This window comes from Benincasa hispida, chromosome 12 (assembly GCF_009727055.1).
Source record: "Benincasa hispida cultivar B227 chromosome 12, ASM972705v1, whole genome shotgun sequence".
Classification (NCBI taxonomy): Eukaryota; Viridiplantae; Streptophyta; class Magnoliopsida; order Cucurbitales; family Cucurbitaceae; genus Benincasa; species Benincasa hispida.
Window position 1 is genome coordinate 71,299,085 of NC_052360.1, and position 10,491 is coordinate 71,309,575.

Sequence of the window (10,491 nt, forward strand, 5' to 3'; positions counted from 1 at the left end):
CTTAACTTCCAGTAGCATTTTGTACTTAACATATTTATAAGAATGGAATTTCTTTCTTTATATCTGTTCACTCTTTGTGATTCATGCATGAGTAGCTAAATTAGTTGAATGGGTTGAGAAGCATTTAGATAGCACAATGAGGGAATCTTCATTCTTTGTGGTTATCTTGTTTATGTATGCTTCATTCGTCTATTAGAGATACTCGGGAGGGTAGCCTAAGAACAGGATCTAGACTTGGGAAGGTCAGGTCAGAATCTAGGTTTGGAAAAACCATATTAGAATGCGTAAATAGGAGATAGGTGCTTAGAGATGAGCACTATTTGTTATCAACGCATTGTATGCATCTTAGCAATAAGATATGATTGTATGTAGTCACCTTGCTTTTATGCATTTTGCATCAACGCATAGGACAAGAGTAGAGACTTAGGAATAACCTCTATGGACATTTTGCATGCAATACTTCCATCCTAGATTTAGGAGCATCGCATTTACAGTGGAAAATGACTTGCTGTGCATGATAGTAACATGATCGCATAGTCTGACGCATTCCTAAGTAACGCTATCTAAAGATCTTCTCAACCCGTTCATCGCATACCCATTCCATCTATCAATGCAACTTTCATTTCTCAGATCCGCCGCATTTATTTCATTTATTTTAAATCAACGCAACCAACAAACCAACCACCTTATTTATTTTATCGGTTACCGCGAAGTTAACGCAAACTATTTTCACAAGTCCATGTGATCGACCCTAGACATACCAGGAAACTCAAAGGAATTTACACTTGAATTCTGCTAGGAAAACTTAAGTGCACAACATAATTCCATCAACGCATATCATCCATATTCCACACTTAATAAAATAACGTATCAAGTTTTTGGCGCCGTTGTCGGGGACTTCAGCAAAATAGTTGTTAACGGTAATTTTTATTAATTCTTTGTAGAACTCTCAATCTCTGGCGAACTATGACACGGAGATTGAGAGAACATTTCGAAGGAGACTAAGGGACCGCCAACAGCAACCACAATCCGATAAAGAAGAGATGGTGGAGCAGCCTAGGAATGAAGCACCAAACAACAACAATGTCATGGAAAATCCAATTCTGTTGGCCAACGATCGCAATAGGCCCATTAGGGACTATGTATCGCCAAACCTCTATGATTTCTCTCCAGTAATCATGAGGCCTGCCCTCGACCTGTCTCTTATACACATCTAGATGTGTACATGAGGCAGGCCTTAGATGGAAGTAGATTTGAAATGAAACCGGTGATGCTGCAGATGATCCAGGCTGCAGGTCAATTCGGAGGAAGGCGTGGCGAGGATCCGCACGCCCAACTCCGAAGTTTTATTGAAATCTGCAATACTTTTGTGTTCTCGAATATCTCTGTTGAGAAGGTTTAACTAACGTTATTCCCATTTTCTCTCTGTGATCAGGCTAGGAAATGAGCTTATTCGCTCGAACCAAAGGAGATCACTTCTTGGGAGTAGGTGGTGGAAAAGTTTATGAAGAAGTTTAAGAACGCGAGACGGAGAAAGCTTATTACTAATTTTGAACAAGATATAGGCGAATCACTCAGCGATGCCTAGGTGAGGTTTAAAAGGTTGGTCCAAGATTGTCCACATAACGGGTTGCCAGATTGCCTTCAAATGGAAATTTTCTACCACGGCTTGAATCCTACTTCACAGACCGCTACCAATGCGATAGCAGCTGGTGGTTTGCTTGACAAGACTTATGATGATGCGAAGAATATCCTGGATTGCATCTCAAAGAATCATGAAGACTAGAGGGAGAGCGACCAGAGATTAAGACTCAAAGATTCTGATGCAAATAATGGTGTTATTGTTTCATTGCAAAACCAAATTACCGCAATGATGAATTTGATTCAAGGAATGACGATCAGCAGCCCAACACCGCAAGGTGGGCAAATCAACATAATAAGTCAAAATAGCGCAAGGTGTACGACTTGCGGTGATGGGCATGCGATGGAGGATTGTCCACAAAATCCACAGTCTGTATATTTTGTAAAATACAACCCCTTTTCTAACACCTACAACCCCGAGTGGAAAAACCATCCAAATTTTGCTTGGAAGAATCAACAATAAAATTTTCAATCTGTGGCACAAAAAGAAGGACCACCAAGGTTTTTTCAACGAAGCAACAGTCGAAAGAGCAACCAAGCAAGTAGCTCACAACAACCACCGCAATCTTCTTCCCTAGAAGGCCTATTGAAGCAATATATATTGAAAAATGAGACGGTGCTTCAAAGCCAGGTTACGTCCATCCACAACCTTGAATTGCAAATGGGCCAGATTCCGAATGATCTCAAAAGTAGACCGCAAGGGGCGCTGCCAAGTTCAACCGAGCTTCCACGCAACCCAGGGGGTTCAGGTAAGAAGCAATGTCAGGTTGTGACACTGCGTAGTGGAAAGACTGTGGAAAGAGAAAAGAAGGAGCAGAATAGATCAACCTCCATCGTAGCTGAACCTGAGATTGTGGCAACGCAAGAAGAGGAAAAAGAAAATGAAGCAGTAAAACCTGAGGTTTCATCAACCTCAAAGTCAAATGAAACGAGAACCGTGAAAGTCCAGTTAACACTTTTCCCTCAGAGGCTAAAGAAGAAGAAAAACGAAGAGGTACAGTACCAACGCTTCTTATCTATGTTAAAACAATTACATGTTAACATTCCTTTCAGTGAAGCGATTGAGGAAATGTCTGCCAATGCCAAGTTTCTGAAGGACATGGTAACTAAGAAAAGAGGTGCTGGAAAATTTGCCACGGTGGCATTAACGCAAAGTTCCAAATCTATTATCCCACCAATGATGAGCAATCCTGGGAGCTTCACTATTCCTCGCTCCATAGGAGGACTCTATATTGGGCAAGCCCTGTGTGACTTGGAGGCCAACATAAATTTGATGCCACTATCAATCTTTCGACAACTAAATGTGGGGCAACTTGTGCCCACATCTGTGACTCTCCAACTGGCCAACAGATCTCTGGTTCATCAAGAAGGTAAGGTGAAGGACGTGCTGATCACGATTGATAAATTTATTTTGCCAGCTAACTTCATAATCCTAGATTATGAGGTCGATAAAGATGTGCCCATCATTTTAGGGTGACCTTTCCTATCAACGGGTCATGCTCAAATTGATGTGCACAAGGGCGAGATCACTTTGAGCATAAATGGACAGAAGCTCAAATTTAATATAATTCGTGCCATGAAATTTCCTGATGAGGAAGACCTACAAGATTCGGATGATGACATGAATTTGATTGAAGAAGAAAAGCCTGATGAAGAGTATGAAGAAGAGGATGTCGATGCATCCGTAGCTGCCTACAATGCTATCATAGCAAAACAAACAAAGAAGAAGGATCAATCACAACGCCAGTAGAAGAGCCGAAGGAAGAAATAAAAATAATGCAACCTTCTTTCATGGAGCCACCAACCCTTGAACTAAAAACCCTACCAACACATCTGAAGTATGCATTTCTGGGGCAGAATGAGAAGCTGCCAATGATACTTTCCTCCACACTTAACCCAGATCAAGAGAATGCGTTGATGAGCATTCTCAAAAAGCATGTGCGAGCAATCGGCTGGACGCTTGCTGATATCAGAGGAATTAGCCCCGCGTATAGCATGCACCACATTCGCCGTGAGGACAACCACAAAGGAACCATTGAGAATCAACGTAGACTTAACCCTGCGATGAAAGAGGTCGTCAAAAAGGAGATTATCAAATGGCTGGATGCAGGCATTATCTATCCCATTGCAGATAGCACGTGGGTCAGCCCCGTGCAATGTGTGCCGAAGAAGGGTGAAATGATGGTAGTTCTCAATGAGAACAATGATATAATACCACAAAGAACCATCACTGGATGGCACATATGTATAGATTACCGCAAATTGAATGCGGCCACAAAGAAGGATCATTTCCCTCTGCAATTCATCGATCAAATGCTGGACAAATTGGCAGGGAATGATTTTTACTGTTTCTTGGATGGATACGCCAGGTACAACCAGATCATGATAGCTTCTGAAGACCAAGACAAGACCAAATTCACTTGCCCATATGGGACATTCGCTTTCCACCGCATGTCGTTCGGCCTCTGCAATGCACCAAACACGTTTCTAAGGTGCAAGATGGCAATCTTTTCAGATTATCTCAAGGACTTAGTAGAAATATTTATGGATGACTTCTCCGTTTATGGGAACACTTATGAAGTCTGCCTGGCCAATTTGGAGAAAATTCTGAAAAGATGTGAAGAGACGAACCTGGTGCTTAANAGCTCAAATTTAATATAATTCGTGCCATGAAATTTCCTGATGAGGAAGACCTACAAGATTCGGATGATGACATGAATTTGATTGAAGAAGAAAAGCCTGATGAAGAGTATGAAGAAGAGGATGTCGATGCATCCGTAGCTGCCTACAATGCTATCATAGCAAAACAAACAAAGAAGAAGGATCAATCACAACGCCAGTAGAAGAGCCGAAGGAAGAAATAAAAATAATGCAACCTTCTTTCATGGAGCCACCAACCCTTGAACTAAAAACCCTACCAACACATCTGAAGTATGCATTTCTGGGGCAGAATGAGAAGCTGCCAATGATACTTTCCTCCACACTTAACCCAGATCAAGAGAATGCGTTGATGAGCATTCTCAAAAAGCATGTGCGAGCAATCGGCTGGACGCTTGCTGATATCAGAGGAATTAGCCCCGCGTATAGCATGCACCACATTCGCCGTGAGGACAACCACAAAGGAACCATTGAGAATCAACGTAGACTTAACCCTGCGATGAAAGAGGTCGTCAAAAAGGAGATTATCAAATGGCTGGATGCAGGCATTATCTATCCCATTGCAGATAGCACGTGGGTCAGCCCCGTGCAATGTGTGCCGAAGAAGGGTGAAATGATGGTAGTTCTCAATGAGAACAATGATATAATACCACAAAGAACCATCACTGGATGGCACATATGTATAGATTACCGCAAATTGAATGCGGCCACAAAGAAGGATCATTTCCCTCTGCAATTCATCGATCAAATGCTGGACAAATTGGCAGGGAATGATTTTTACTGTTTCTTGGATGGATACGCCAGGTACAACCAGATCATGATAGCTTCTGAAGACCAAGACAAGACCAAATTCACTTGCCCATATGGGACATTCGCTTTCCACCGCATGTCGTTCAGCCTCTGCAATGCGCCAAGCACGTTTTCATGGTGACAGAGGATATAGTGTTGGGACACAAGGTCTCTCGAGAAGGGTTGGAGGTGGACAAAGCAAAGATTGATGCAATTGAAAAGCTTCCCCCTCCAACCAACGTGAAGGCAGTATGAAGCTTCCTAAGGCATGTTGGATTCTCTAGACTATTCGTTAAAGACTTTTCTAAGATAGCAAGACCATTGAGTGCGTTACTAGAGGTAGATAGAAAGTTTAAATTTGACAACAATTGCCTCGACGCATTTCAAATTTTAAAGGATACACTGATTACCGCACCCATCTTACTTGCACTGGATTGGACACTGCCATTCGAAATCATGTACGACGCAAGTGGGTATACGATAGGTGTCGCACTAGCCCAAAAGAAGAAAACAATTTTGCATTTCATCGCATATGAGAGTAAACTCTAAACCCTGCTCAAATTAATTTTACCACCAATGAAAAAGAGCTCCTGGTTGTGATCCTTGCGTTAGAAAAATTTCGGGCATACTCATTGGGAACCAAGGTACTCATTCATACTGATCACTCGGCAATCAAAAATTTAATGACAAAGAGGGATGCAAAGCCGAGATTGATCAGTTGGGTTCTTCTCCTTCAAGAATTTGATATCGAGATAATTCATCGAAAAGGGACAGAGAATCAAGTTGCGGATCACTTGTCCAGACTGAAAAATCCTGAGGTTGACTGCAATGAATCTGAAGTGAGTGTCGTGTTCCTGGACGAGCAGTTGTTTCGCATAGAAGAACTTCCCTGGTATGCGAACATCGTTAATTATTTGGTCTGTGAACAATTTCCTAACGATTACACCTACCATCAACAGAAGAAGCTCAAGAATGAATGTAGACACTATTATTGGGATGAGCCGAATCTGTATTAAAGAGGTGCAGACCAAATCATTCGATTATGCATCCCAGATGCTGGTCAACAATGCATATTGTCACGGTGCCACGATTCGCCATATGGAGGGCACTTTGGAGGACAACGTACTGCAACCAAAGTTTTGCATAGTGGATTCTTTTGGCCTTCATTATTCAAGGATGCTGCTGACTACATAATGAATTGTGATCGATGTCAATGCACTGGCAACATTTCATGGAAAAACGCAATGCCGATGAATACTATCATGGAGCTGGAATTATTCAACGTATGAGGGATTGATTTCATGGGACCATTCTTTCCTTCAAACGGTAATCACTATATTCTATTAGCCGTTGACTATGTCTCTCAAGGCATTCGTTATTGTTTGAGATGCGTCCATTGTCACCTTGCATACCTGTTGTTAATTGTTTTATTATTTTTATTATAAAATTTTTTTATTCAATGCAAGTGCAATAACTTGCGGCAATAAATTCTCTCTTTATTTACTCCAATCATTCACATTTAAAGCTCAACGCATTAATTACAAAAAAAGTCAAGGAATTAAAGACGAGACAAAATTAAATGCAAAGAAATAAATTCATAAAGTCAAAATTAAATGAAGAAATGAAGACAAAATTAAAAATTCAAAGAGATAGGAATTCAATAAAGCATAAACATAGTTATTAAGATATGACCGAAAAATGCGTTGTCATAAGTGATCGCAATCCACATCTCGCTAGGTGATCAAGCTTCCCTACTCAATGTCTTAAGGACATTGCTCTTTTCTTGTAGATCTCGGGGCTTCTGAAATGTTGGGCAATGTTCCTGGTGTTCGAACTTCTTAGCTCAAGGCGAGCTAGCCCACTTGGATCTCCAGATTCCTTATTGAAGACGCTTGCCGCTTGCATCACTGCATCGTTTTTCTCCATATATTACTTCAACAGCGTCTCTAACAGCTTCCCAAGGTGTTTGATGATGATGACTGTTGGTGATGTGATTGCCTTGGTTGCCCTTGATTGTGGTGAAAAGAAGGTTTCCCTCTATTGCCCCATTGATGGTTAACTAGCCCACCCTGGTTGGGATTGTCTCCCCAACAGAAGTTAGGATGGCTCCTCCAACCCGGATTATAGGTGTTGCTGAAGGGGTTGTTCTAGATGGTGCATACTTGTTGAAGAGTCAATGAGCACATGTCAGCTCTGTGAGCCCTTCCACAATTAACGCAATTAATTGCGGCCACTTGAGCCGGTGCAATAGGTTGAGCTGATTGTTGAGCAATGGCTCCTTGGTTAATTGCCATTGACTAGAGGATCTGCGTTGCTTTGTTCAAGCCATTATAAAACGTTTCCATCAAGATGCAATCGGGGATCCCGATATGCGGGTAGTTTTTCACCAGTCTCCTAAATAGCACCCAAGCGGTGCTTAGGGTCTCATTCTCCATCTATTCGAAGTTCACCACATCCTTTCGTCGCCTTGCGTTGACGGCAGGTGGGAAGAACTTCTTCATGAACTGCTCTACCAGTTAATCCCATGAAGTGATTTCATTTGGCTCAAGTGAGTAAGCCTACCTCTTAGCCTCGTCCTTCAAGGTGTAAGGGAATAGATACAATCTTATATTTTTTAGGGTCACGCCAGGTAAGGAAAAATTACCAGATGTTGGGGTCAAGTCTTATGAACAGAATAGAAAGACAAAGACAACGAATATAACAACGCAAGTTCTCAATTGCGTTGAAGCTACAAATATTGTTCCACTCTTCTCTTGGCGTACACCTTTCAGTGATTAGTCGTGCTCCCACATGTCTGTTGTGAAACAGAGACTAGCGTAATGAACGCAAGATTGCTTCCATGTCTGTAAGTACTACTCGCTTTAGTTAATGCATTCTTCTGACCTTCTCTCGATAGGTCGGAATGGCATCTTCACTTCTGCTCTCACAGGTGAAGATGCCGCCTAGCATGCCTTAGCAAAATGAATTTTATATCTTTAACACAGATTAAGTTCTTGGTTAATTCATATTTCTTATCAGGGAATTAAGAACATATCATGAATAAAGTGATTGACGGGTGAACAGAAATACACAGAAGATGGTAAATGAAAGCTATCGAAACATTTAATACGTCTATTAAGCATTTCATACATGGTGTGTGAATGAAAAGATAAAGGAAACATGAAATACAACGATGAAAGAGATAGAACAGATACAAAAAGTGCCAATGTCTTGGCACTGATTCGATAGAGATCTGATTGCCGGATAGGATTGATTTGATGGTAGGAAGATCTGCTTGCCAGAAAGATGCAATCAGACCGTCAATTATGCACAACCGTTAGTTATACATGTGTCTCAATCCTCCGCTTTTGCGTTGCTCAGCTGCATCTTTTGATCATGGGTTCGCATGCGGTGTTGTTTTTATTATCGCATGCGGTTGCAACACAGCTTTGGATCGACTGTCGCATTGCGCCGTCATTGTGGTAATCGTCTGTTCAGTGTTGATTGACGGGCGCAAGGTGACCGAGATGCATTGATCTGTTTCTCGTGAACCTTGGGCCCGAGCGGTGACTTGGTCTCCTGCAAAATAGAGTAAAATTTAGCTTGTCTTCCATCTTTATTGTGTTAGTGGGTGTAATTGCAAACATTTATAATTATTGTAATACTAGACTAATTTTCATACAATAGGTGCATATTTACTAACTTTTGGACGCAATATCTAGAGAAGGTGGCATAAATAACTTGTATTTCTACAAGTTATCACACCCCCAAATTTAGATATATGCTTGTCCTCAAGCATATCTTCTACTAAGACAATCATGCTCAATTCCTATCCTCTATTTTTGCGATGATTGGTTACTCCGAGTGTTACACTTAGGCACATTGCTTGACATCGCAATTTCCTTCTATCCTTGCTAATTCTTAGCAAGCCCTACTTTATTCTTCTATATGATAAAATTCTGCTCAAAGAAGCTTTTCTAGTTTTCAAAATAGAATGTTTATCTCTTCTTTGTCAAAACAACTTGATGTATCTACATGCAATGAGCAAAAAAAATTTTGCGTCATTTCTTTATTTAAAGATTGTTGGTCATGGTTACACTCTTCGTTTTGGCTTATCCCCATGGGTGTCATCAGAGGAGTTGTCTCTTGCATTTTTTTATTTTTGTTTTTGTTTGCTTTTTTTTTTTTTTCATACTGCGTTGTTCTTGGAAACCCACCTTCATTCTGGCTTGCTCCTATGGGTGTCAACATCCAACTACAAGCTGACTCTTTTCACAACTAAACTCTTATCAAGTTGGGATAGTTTTAAGGCTTTCCTTTCTGCTGATATTGGAGTTTCACAAAAAAAAAAAAATTAATTAATTAAATGAAAATGGACACATTTTCTTAAACACAACATAATCTTGATCTCATCTGCTCAGACCTTCCCACCCCTAAATTTAAAGATGAGCAAGGTTCTCATTGTGTTGTTTGGAGAGACTAGATAAAACTTAAAAGAAAATTTCTAAAAGAAGGTTTGAGCAGAACTTTGAAAGATAAAGGGTAAAGTACTGCTAAACTAAGAATTAACTAAGTGTTAGTTAGAATTCACTAACTATGGGAAATTTTTCTAAGTAGAAACATATAATACATCTTAGCAACGCAATGAAGATCATAAAAATAAGAGATTTAGAACGTCACAAAAATTAGCAAAGGAAGATAAAGAAAGTGGCACAGGTAAAAAGTGGAGTGAATATATACTCTAATTGTATTGACTATTAACAAAGTATACAAATAAATTACAAATGAACGCATTACAAAAATTTTCTATTGTCTGTACAAGAGTCAAAGAATTTGATCACTTTACAAATTTGATTCAGAAGGGTGCATGATTCAGAATTCACACCATACTTCCAATAAACGCAGATACGTTTTTACCGAGGATGGGAAACACGCATACATCCACGCAACACAACCCTTAACTAAATACATTTCTGGAGGCTATCTCAACATGGTGCATTTAACTAAGGACGGGCAAAAGACATATACATGCGCAACACACCCCTCACCCCAATGCATTTGGGTGTACTGGATGCACAGCGTCGCTTACTTATTACACCCATCCTCTCATAGTTTACTTTCCTGTCTTCTTAATTCATAAAAAATGCCAGTCGAAAAGACCTTATGGTGATTTATCCAATCATTCACAACAATTATATGACCGGTGCTACTAAATTTAAGATATGGAGATACATGCGAAATTAAATTGGAAGGAAATACAAAAATATTAAAGACTGATTCTACTAGACAGTAATTGACAGAATTTAGAAAACAGTAAAAGAAAGTTGTAAAGAAAGCAAGTAAACATAAATAGGAAGGTCGATTGAAAGAAGTTTTTAAAGTTACCGCAATCGCTTTCCCTGCAAGCGGTTTATCCTGCTTGCC

The 10,491-nt window shown here is 40.3% G+C and overlaps 1 non-coding gene across 1 annotated transcript; it reads right to left on the minus strand.

Moving 5' to 3' along the window:
- Window positions 1-1,525: 1,525 nt before the first annotated feature.
- LOC120068648 lies at window positions 1,526-1,632 on the minus strand. The gene has a single exon (XR_005479284.1). It is a non-coding gene; the product is annotated as a small nucleolar RNA R71 (small nucleolar RNA).
- Window positions 1,633-10,491: the final 8,859 nt, after the last annotated feature.